The sequence below is a fragment of the Micromys minutus genome, assembly GCF_963924665.1.
Source record: "Micromys minutus genome assembly, chromosome: 30".
Taxonomy (NCBI): domain Eukaryota; kingdom Metazoa; phylum Chordata; class Mammalia; order Rodentia; family Muridae; genus Micromys; species Micromys minutus.
This window is the reverse complement of record NC_137965.1, coordinates 1,092,652-1,104,212: the sequence shown is the minus strand read 5'-3', so window position 1 is coordinate 1,104,212 and position 11,561 is coordinate 1,092,652. Positions and strand designations below refer to the sequence as shown.

Here is an 11,561-nt window from a genome sequence, read left to right as displayed (position 1 = left end):
GTGTAAAGAACAAGATAATGACTTTAGTTTTATATATCCTGTCAAATAGAGAATGTTGCTATCATTTTATCGTATGGATAAAATTAGCTACCTTATGGAGAGCACCCATGTCTGACCCACCTTAAATTCTTTTAGATGGTAATAATAATGGTAGTGGCATTTTGAGTGTTTTTTATTTGCAGCTTTTCTTGTAATAAGGTAAAAATTTTTTTAAAAAGAAAATCAGATAAATAACACCTACTCAAATATAGTTCTCTAAATATTTTACTTGGAGAGGACTCAGAAAGTTGCGAACTCTGGAGCCCCTTTCCCAGGCTCCACTCCTTGTTTCGTCCGGCCCTAGCTTTCACATCCCAGCAGCTGTTCCCGGCCCTCCAGCAGATGAACTAATGCTTTATTTACAGTCTTCTGCACTTATTTCCCGACACTGAATCCCTGGCTACTTGGGGTAAGACACACAGAGAAAAATAACAATGAGCATCTGCCTCAGCTTTGGGAGACCATTCTAACCAGAGAAGAACATTCTCTTCTCTCGGAACTTGAAGTACCCACCAACCTTGGCCATGGTCTCTGTCACTCCCAGGAAACTGCTGTCCTGGCCTGAGTCCATACTAGAGGGCTTCTCCTGAAAGAGTGCTGTGGACTCTTGAGTCTAGGGCAGGTAGAAGTCTAAGTCAAGGATACAAGAAGCAGAAATGGCAAACTATCCATATACTCCAAAGGTATTCTAAATCTTATTCTTTTTGCCCAACCTGTGTATCGGGATATGTTCATTATTTAAAGTTGGTGAATGTGAGCTGTCTTTATCCTGGCCAGGATTTACAGGTGCATGTCATGGGCACAGTAACAACACTGGGAATGACTGTCACTGTGTGTACACCTGTCTCTGTACCTCCTAAGGAAACTAGGCAAACATTAGGTCCTGCTAAGCATTTTAGTAACCTGTGGTGTTGCTATGTGTCCCCCTCAGAGAGCTGTGAAAGAAAAGGGAACTGGTTCACATGCCCAGCATGCATGTAAATGCCAGGCATAACTTTGGGAGTAGAAAGGGGCAGACCCTGGGTTTGCTGTCAGGTCAGCCTAGCTAAAGTTGTGAGCTTTAAGTGCAGTTAAAGAGCCTGTCTCTTACTGAGATTCTCCTCAGTCCTGGACATGTGAATACATGGGTTCATGCACCTGAGAGCTCATGTGACATTCAAACAGGCACACACACACACACACACACACACACACACACATGCACTAATGCATGCTCACACACACATACACTCAAGTGCATGCACCCATACACACATACATGCATGTACATGCACACACCTATGCACACACATACAAGCATGCACATATACATGCACACACAGGCACACATAGGAAAGAATGTTAGGAATATGTGAAGAATGCAGACAGGAATTCTTTGTGTGAGGATGCTCCATGTAACTGTATAAGTGAATATAAGTAAACATTCATTTAAAGATTGTTTATAGAGATATAGAGACTGAAATAAGACAGACCCTCAATATCAAGTTCCATCTTTTCCTTTTTAAGTAAAATTATGTTCTGCATTGCAAAAAAAAATCTTTAAAGATGCAGACATGCAAGGATAAGTATATTTAAGATGGCAAAATATATTGAAAGCCAGATCATATACAGGGCTCACAATGGTGACAACCACATAATGCATATACGTTACAAGACAGTATATGATGATATGAAGCAAGAAAAGGCTAAAGTTGTAAGGTGTTCTTCATAACAACAAAACTGAATTTTGCTTAAGTTTCAACAAACAAAAAGTGAAGAATAACTCATTTATATCGTTAAAAAATGCAATAATACCTTGCATTCAAATATTTGTACTGTTTTGATTGAGGAAATAAATTGTCATCCCTAAATTGGAAGTGGGTATTGCACAGCATCAGGAAGGGAGATAAGATAATCATTGGAAAAGGGATTGGTTCTTGTTTAGCCAGCTGCAGAGGCCAGAACAGAATCAGCAAGGTTACTAATTCTACTGATGACCCTGACTAAGTTCTCTCCAGCAGAAGAGAAAGGATCAGTGTCTTAATTAATTAGAGTTTTCCTACTATTAACAGACACCATGACCAAGGCAAGTCTTATAAAGAACATTTAATTGGGGCTGGCTTACAGGTTCAGAGGTTCAGTCCATTATCAACAAGGTAGGAACATGGCAGCATCCAGGCAGACATGGTGCATCAGGAGCAGGGTGTTCTACATCTTTATCTGAAGGCTGCTAGTGAGACTGGCTTCCAGGCAGCTAGGATGAGGGTCTTAAATCTCACACCCAAGGTGACACACCTACTATAACAGGGGCATACCTTCTAATAGTGCCACTCTCTGGGCCAAGCATATAAAACCATCACAATGAAGTAGACTCTTTGTGACTTGAAAAGATGGATTGTTGGGGTTTTTTGTTTGTTTGTTTGTTTTTTGTTTTGTTTTTTTCTTCTGATTAGTAGCCAGGGAGAAAACTAGGTACCTTACAGGATTCATCTTAGAAGTAAGAAGTAGAATGAATGCGATGTTTTGAATGATTTTCCCCAAATTTCATTTACTAAAATTTTAGTCTCCAAAGTTTATGTTAATGTCATTTGTAGGTGGGGCCTTTGGAGGGTAAATAGGGTTAAGTGATTCCACCAAGGCTTTGTAAGAACATGAAACAGGAAGTGGGCGTGCCCGGCTCCTCCCACCATGCACTGCTTTTCAACATGGCATCACTCCGCAGGCAAACCCTGATCTGGGGCTATTCAGATGCTGCGTGGTGCTCTAGGGCTTTCAGAGACATGGGCTAAAACATCTCTCCTATCAAGACTGTAGGATTCAGCTATACCAACAAAAATGGACTAAGACAGAAAAGAAGTATATTTTCAACCTTGGAAAATGGGATTTTACTGCATTTCAGGTCGATGCCAATGGATTTGGATTTCTAACATCTTTTAGATTGTCTTAGCTAAAAGAGTTTGGCTCAGGTTAAAAAGTAATGTATAAAATGGGCAAAGGATTATGTCCCCTCTAGTTTCAATAAAAGTAATTTTATTGGACAGCTCAGAGCATCCGCGGGTTAAAGCCACTTTTGCATAGCCGATGTCTTTGAGAAATTAATAAACTCAGATAAATAACAAAAACGATTTTCATTACTGAAAATATTCCTTTGGCTGATGACTTATAAGCTGTCAAGCCCCTTGATTTGCATTCTATATTTTTATAAAGTTTGCAAACATAATATTTGCCATTATAAGACACAGGGAAAAAGTGTATAAAATGTCAACATTCACCCAGCAGCAGATGGGAGCAGATGCAGAGATCCATGGACAAACATTAGGCAGAGCTCGAGGCATCCCACGCAAGACAGGGAGGAAGGATTGTAGGAGCCAGAGGAGTCAATAACACCCAAGAAAACAGCCCATGGAATCAACTAAGCAGGGCTCATAGGGGCTCACAGAGACCAAACTGACAATCAGGAAGCCTGCGTAGGTGTGACCTAGGTCCTGTAAGCAGGAGCCATCTCTGACTGTTTAGCCTGCTGCTGGGACCTTTTCCTCCTACCGTGTTTACCTTGTCCAGCTTTGATCTGAGAGTTTGCTCCTAGTCTTATTTTAACTTGTTACGCCATGTTTGGTTGATATCCTGGGAGACCTGCTCTTTTCTGAAAGGAAACAGAGAAGGAGCAGATCTGGGGGAGAGGGGAAGTGGGGGAAAGAGACTAGAAAGAGAGGAGGGAGGAAACACTACAGTTGAGATGTAATAGAAAAGAGAAGAATAAATAAATAACTTTTAAAAGTAAATAAAAATAGACTGTCAACATTCAAAATATCTACTATGTGTATATGATATCCACATACTAAGAAAGTATTTTCTTAGACACAGTAGATATGGCAGTGAGCAAGAGGGTTTATGCCTCAAGGAATTTACATTCTGATGACATTGACAGTTAATGAACAGATAGGGAGATGAAATGTATAACCAATAGTTATGATTGCTTTTTTTTAAATAAAGGAATAACCAAGAGTATACAATGGGGGGAACCTGCAATATGGAAGACAGGAACGTTATGTGAGTGTATATTGAGATCCCAGATCCGGGATTGCTCTAGAACCTTAATCTGTGTTAAAACTTAGGTCTCTAGGAAAACTGTCTTGCAAAAGCTTATCTTATGATATCTTCATAAAAATTTGAATTATTCATGTTCAGTGTATTTCGCTCATAGTTTCTACTAATTTCCACTTACCGGAAGCTAAATCCTTCAAAAAAAAAAAAAAAAGCTTCACTCAGAGTCTGGAGCATTGGCTTGAGGACAACCTCTGACTTAGGATAACTTGACCCTATCATTAGAAATGGCGTCAGCTGTTCCTCTGTGTGACAGACTACATTGCACAGTGATCCGAAAATAGGACCGAGAAGCAGAGGAACAGATGAACCCATTGGCAGCCAATCTGTCACCACCTGGAGACTCATGTGTACCAGGTGTGTGAGCCTAAGACTCATCTCAAGGTAATTTTTGGCATAGATAGCACTTTGAAGTTTGTGTATGATATTACGGTTTTTAAGATTCCATAAGAGAGTCCGAAACCATATTGAGCTGAGGTTTTTAAGAACATATTGCCAATATATTGAAAAACAATAATTGCATGAATAGTTTTTTTTGTTTGCTTTTTAATTCTCTGTGCTGTCCATACAAGTAGTCATTAGAGGTGCGTTTGCACTTACAGCAGAGTCACAAGTCCTGTCATTGATGGGTTTCCCTCTACTGTTTAATGAAGGATTTTAGGGAGGGAAAAGACTTCTAGATGTCAGAGGGTAAGAGCCGCCACTTCGATATATAAGACATAGGAACACATAATTACAGGTCATTTCCTCACAGACACTCCCAGAATGCTTTATTCTCTAAGCATCTCCCTGAGCAGCTAAGTTGGCACTCGAGATGAGCCACCACATATACTAAGAGAGCTGAGACCCGCAAATTAATTTTGCTGGTATTTTCTGCTGGGACTGGTATTTTCTAGAAGATTAAAAAAATATAACTTTATTAGTTACTTTTTATCTCCACAGTAAAATACAAGGACCAAAGCAATTATAAAAGAAAGAATTTGTTTTAGCTTACAGTTCCAAAGAGCGAGAGTGCATATTGGCAGGAAAGACCGTGGTATCTGGTGGGTCACATTTTCATTCACGTGAAGGGAACAGTGAGGGTGAGCAGAAAACAGCATGAAACATTAAACCCTCAAAACCTTCCCCCAGTGACACATCTCCTTTATCAGGGCCCCACTTAAAGGTCTCACAGTCTCCACAAATAACGCCAACAACTGGGGTCCACGTGAGCTTGGGGGGAAATTTTTTATTCACATCATCACAATAGCTAAACTGGAAACTGGACCTGTAATGAACCGGAATAACTATTTATTATTAAATCCTACTGATTTTATCACCATCGTCGCTGGTGTCTTCGGTGACAGCATCAGCATCACCATCTCATTTGAAACACGGTCTCATTACGTTGCTCTGGCTGCCCTGGAACTCACTAGGTAGACTGGGCTGACTTTAAAACAAGGCATGTGCCAACCACAGCCAGCTAAAGCGGTATTGAGACAGTGATTCTCTCCACAATATTTTATTCCACTACTCTGTGCCCAGCTGTATCCCAGTAACGTCCCTAGAATTTACAATCCTCATCCAGAGTCCCATCTTTCCTCACAATTCCATTGTTCTCTGTCTGGAAAGCGTGAAAGCAGAAGGTCCATCCTTTCCTTGGGCATGTGAAGATTCCGGTATACAGGGAATAAAAGCAAATTCAGTAAAGTATTTATGCCTTCCTCTTGTCTTTCCACTCTCGTATTATTGAGTTCCTGACAAGTATCCAGTATGGGAACCAGGGAGTGCTAAAACCTATATCTCTTTTCCTTACAGAATAAAAAAATAACAATTTCTAAACCTTCCCCTCCATCTAAATGTGTGGTGATTGTTTAATTTTGTAGATATTTTTGTTAACTCTGTATCAAGGAGGCCTTTGCTGTGTAGTACTGCAAATATTTTAAAATGATTTATTAAGTGACACAAATTTTTAATCTTTTGTCATATTATCTCAACTAATTCATTATAATCGATTTCTATTTCCTTTCAAGAGAACAGAGGACTGACTTTTACAAAGCCATGCAAGAAGCAAATGTTGAAACTTGGACCATGACTCTGGGGCGGTGTCATTTTTAACTTCATATTCAAATTACTCTTCTGGTGTTATGGCAGCCGGCTCCTCATAACTAACACAACCAATGCTCCTTTGTTTCGTTTTGCTTTGTTCTCAGAACTGAAAATGCAACCAAGAACTACATGTGTGTTAGGTAAGTACTCTAACACTGGTCAGCATGTCGGTGAAATCTGGCGTTGCAAGGATTTGTTTTAAACCATAACACTGTAGATTACTGTAACAGCAGAATTAACAGGAATGTTTCCAATGAAAATTATTATAGATACAAGAAATGAACCATGTTCTGAGTATGAACTTCAATTTAATAAAATATCTCAAAAATATAGGGTAGATGTCTAACGGCAAACAAATGATTAAATAATGTCTGAGTGTATGTGGATACAGTACAGTCACAATCTATTATTTCTTATGATGCAATATGATCCTTACAGAACAAACTTGGGCTACAACTCTTAAGTATGTTCACAGAATCCCTGGTACCTGAACTAGTCAACTTTTGAGTGTTCAAAGGAGGTTTTTAAACATGTCACAATTCACAGGAAAGAAAACCAGCTTAAACAAGCTTCAGGAATGAATTCCCCACTCTGATGGTTATAAAAGAATTGAGTGAGTGTTTTCATCAAACATGCAAAACATATAGAGATCCAGTGCCTTGACTGAAATAAAATACCCTGCGCAAAGTCCAGCTCGAGCTCAAGAATATTGTGGAGAAAATAAGTAACACTGATGTTTATAATACCACAGTATTAATGTGTATATAAGTTTTGATTACGTCTCAAAGTTGCAAGCACATCATTTATTAAAACTTGCTATAGAAGAAAATCACATAAAACAATTTATTCCCACACACCTGCAAACACACATACACACACATGCACATGCACACACACAGCACAGCAATCATGCAAATTATTAAATAAGACATTCACGCTATTCTGAGCTCTACTGGTTAGACTTTGTTTTTACCAGCTATATCTATACAGAATACTGCTGTGTAGAGACCAGTTGGTTCTAATAACAGCAGTTCTGAGGAATTTCTTTTAAAATACTGTCAGTTATATGCCACAGTTTTTCTGATTTGAAGTATGCACACATAAAGAACCTGGTCAGGTAGAAAATGCTTCAGGGAAGGAATATGGAAGCAAGCCTATGAGGAGAGACACCCACATACTCCATTTTGGACAGGCTATAAAACCCTCTAAGTGGGGATAAAAATATGACTCAGCATTAAGAGTAGTTACTGCTTTTTCACAAGACCTGTGTTCGTGGTACACATGCCAAGTAGCTCCCAACCACTTACAATGTTATCTCCACAGGATCTGATACCCTTTTCTGGATGCTACAGGCACCTAAACACACATGAACACATAATTATACACAGGCACACACACATAATTTTAATTAATTCATTTATTTGTTGTATTATGATTCTGCCTGTATGATTTTTCCGTGCACCTTATGAGTGCCTGGTATCCACAGAGGCCAGAAGAGGGCATCAGTCCCCTGGGACTGGAGTTACAGATGGTTGTGAGCCACCATTTGAGCACTGGGACCCAAACCCAGGGCCTCTGGAAGAGCAGTCTGTGTTCCTAACCTCTAAGCCACTTCTCTGGCCCTCCTGAGACATATTTGAAATAATAAAAACATAAATATTAAAACAACCATATTTGGGTGTCTGTTCCCTCATCTGAGAACAGGCACTGCACTGTGTTATGCTAAGCAAAATACTTTGTAAAATCTATAACACATCAGGTATTAATAGTGGGAAAGTTAGATGGCTCAGAGGTTAAGAGCACTGGCTGCTCTTCCAAAGGACCCAAGTTCAATTCTCAGCATCCATATGGCAGCTTATAACAGTATATAACTCTAGTTCCCAGGTGATCTGACACCCTCACACAGACATGCATGCAGGCCAAACACCAATGCACATAAAATAAGAATAAGTAAATCATTAAAAAATTGTTTAAACAAATAAGGAGAAAGCTAGAGTGTAAGTTGCTACTGCTTGAATTGTAACTGCCACGCCCCTCTGTGCTGTAACTGTTATCCTCAGGTAGTGAAGTTATTCAGTGTGGCAGAAGCTTTAAGAAACAGACCCTGTCAGAGGGAGTAGGGTGTCCTTGAAATGTACACTGAGACTTATCCCTTCTTTATCCCCATTCACTTCTTAGACAGCATGCAGTGTTGAGACTCGTGAATGATGCTGTCCTTCGCAAAAGCCTAGAAAATTTAAGACAGTTGACTATCTACTGAAACACCCGAATTATAACCCAAATCGGTTTCCATCCCTTCAGTTGGTCACATTGTTGTAGCAACAGCAAGCTGACTACTACGGACACGTAGTCTCAATCTCGATTTCTTCATTTATGTCCCCTGGGAACAGAATGAATTTCAGTCTTTCCATCTTGTTTTGTAATGTCATGTATTGCCAAGTCCGATTCTATATAAAGTTTAAAAATACAAAATGTGTGAAATCACAACTCAGAGATGAAAGTGGTCTCTTTCTCTTCCCTTCCAATTACATTCCAGCCCCGGTGGCCCCAGCATAACAGTATAAAGTTGAGGTTATATAGACCATGCTTTACAAAGAAATGACCTCAGGCCTACAAAATCTGTCAATTAAATTATGAAACTTTTGATTAAAAACATTTTTTAAGCTTTTTATTGCTTCTCGGTCACCCACCCCCCACCTCAATAGTCTTTTGTTACTTTGAAAAATAACTTTCTGCCACGTTGGGGCTTTATTCAAATATGAATGATGATGGAAATCTAAAACAATGTTTTAACTTTGTCTTCAGCAACAGAAAACTCAATAGGCCTTCCAGTATACAATGAGGAAAATGGTTCTTAGAGCAGTTTTTAAGGTAGCACTCACTCACGTATAGCTTGTGCATTAAACGGGAAATGTTCTCCTTACATTTAGTTAATTAATGACCCTCATGCAAGAAGAGGCATCTTTATCAAAGCTATGTGGCAAAGGAAAAGTATAAGTTTAAAAATGATATTTCTTTTACTTCTAACAATGACTCGTTAGACTGTCTCCCTCCAACCGCTGCCATGTCTCTCCCGTGCTCTTCATAGCCTACTATTGTTGATCTGTAAAGGCTTCTCAGTCCGAATACTGTTACACGTGTGCATTTGCTTCCAGAGCTGACCACTTGGTCTTGTGTAACCTATCCCTGTGCTCTTCCCTGGGGAAGGCTATTTCTCTTGCTCTCGGTGTTCCTCAGGGCTTGGGAGCTTTCCTCTGTCCATGTTAACATGACTGGTGATATCAACCTTGTCCATGTCATGTGTGGGGAGATGGTATGGTGAACATGACTCTTCTCCACGCCATTCTTCTGCTTCCCCAGATAACATGTACAAACCCTAACATGTTTTCCTCTCATACAGAACCAAGTACCACATGTTTTGAAAGCCATGATGAGATGTGCATTTGTACCTAACCAGCATACTTTATCCATGCCCTCCAAAGCCAGGGTCCATTTCCTATGCATTCCAGATTCCTTTACCAGTCTCACAAGGAATAATGCTCTTAACACATCTATGATATGCAACTTGTGTGTTATTTATGTTGTCTATGTATGTTACATATCATCTATAATGTGTAGCTTATGTGTCATATGTGACAGTACTGGGTAAGTCTTTAAGAGCTGGGGATATTTTCCAAGAGAATGTTCTGCCTTTGCAAAATATTATTAGCCATATAATTTCACAAAGCTAATTGTAATGAAGTCAGGGTAACTTTTTAAATGTGAATTCAATTTAACTCAATGTAAATTTAATGTAAATTCAACCTTTCCATGGTTATTTAAAACATACTCAAATGTATAAAGCTTTAGGAAAGTATCTTTTTAAGCAAATGTGTAAGAAAACAAATGTGCCCTCAACCATGGACTGCCTGCCCTACCTCATGCTCTCCCACCACAGCCCCACAGAAATGCTTCGACTACCCACAGTCTTTGCCAGAGGAGACCAGTGTCCTGGGCACTGGCTCCTCATCTCACTTGGGTCTATGCCAAAGATGTAAAATTTGGTGCAGATGCCCAAGTCTTAATGCTTCAAGGTGTAGACCTTTTAGCTGATGCTGTAGCTGTTACAATGGAACCAAAGGGAAGAACAGTGATTATTGAGCAGAGCTGGGGAAGTCCCAAAGTAACAAAAGATGGGTCATTGTCACAAAGTCAATTGATTTAAAGGATAAATACAAAAATATTGAGCTAAACTTGTTCAGGATGTTGCCAGTAACACAAACAAAGAAGCTAGGGATGGTACCACCACTGCCACTGTTCTGGCACGGTCTATTGCCAAAGAAGGCTTCAAGAAGATAAGCAAAGGAGCTAATCCAGTGGAAATCCAAAGAGGTGTGATGTTGGCTGTTGATGCTGTAATTGCTGAACTTAAGAAACAATCTAAACCTCTGGTAGCCCCTGAAGAAAATTCTCAGGTGGCTATAGTTTTTGCAAATGAAGACAAAGACATTAGGAGTATCATTTCTGATGCAATGAAAAAGGTTTGAAGAAAGGATGTCATCACAATGAAGAAGGGAAAGCCCTGAATGATGAGCTAGAAATTATTGAAGACATGAAGTTCAGTGGAGGATATAGTTCCCCTTATTTTATTAACATATCAAAAGGTCAAAAATGTGAATTCCAAGATGCCTATGTTTTGTTGAGTGGAAAGAAAATTTATAGTGTTCAGTTCATTGTATCTGCTCTTAAAATTGGCAATGCTCATCAGAAGCCCTTGGTCATAATCCCTAAAGATGTTGACAGAGAAGTTCTAAGCACACAGGTTTTAAACAGGTTAAAAGTTGGTCTTTGGGTTGTAGCAGTCAAAGCTCCAGGGTTTGGGTCAATAGGAAGAACCAGCTTAAAGACATGGCTATTGATACTGATGGTGTGGTGTTTGGAGATGAGGGGTTGAATCTAAATCTTGAATCTGTTCAAGCTCATGACTTAGGTAAAGTTGGAGAGGTCGTTGTCACCAAAGATGATGCCATGCTTTTGAGAGGAAAAGGTGACAAAGCTCACATTGAAAAATTTATTCAAGAGATGACTGAGCAGCTAGACATCACAACTAGTGAACATGAAAAGGGAAAGCTGGATCTACACCAGGGCCGGCGTTAGTACCCTTCACTTGTGCCTTTTAGTATCTCTTACCAGAAGCCCAGGATCCAGTTCTCTGTTGATTAGATCTGAATTGGGTCATGCCTTTTGCTTTGACCAATGAGATGTCAGCAGAAATGGTATAAACGGCATATAAAGTCCTTAGCCACCGAGCTTTGGTAATTGCCACAAGACGTTCGTCTTTAGTATCCCATTTGTCCAAGGAAAAAGAGGAG

At 39.6% G+C, this 11,561-nt stretch overlaps 1 pseudogene across 1 annotated transcript; it reads left to right on the top strand.

The window, feature by feature from the left end:
• Window positions 1-10,157: 10,157 nt before the first annotated feature.
• LOC308439780 (60 kDa heat shock protein, mitochondrial-like) lies at window positions 10,158-11,346 on the top strand (annotated as a pseudogene). The gene has a single exon. The product of its transcript is annotated as a 60 kDa heat shock protein, mitochondrial-like (transcript).
• The last annotated feature ends 215 nt before the right edge of the window (window positions 11,347-11,561 follow it).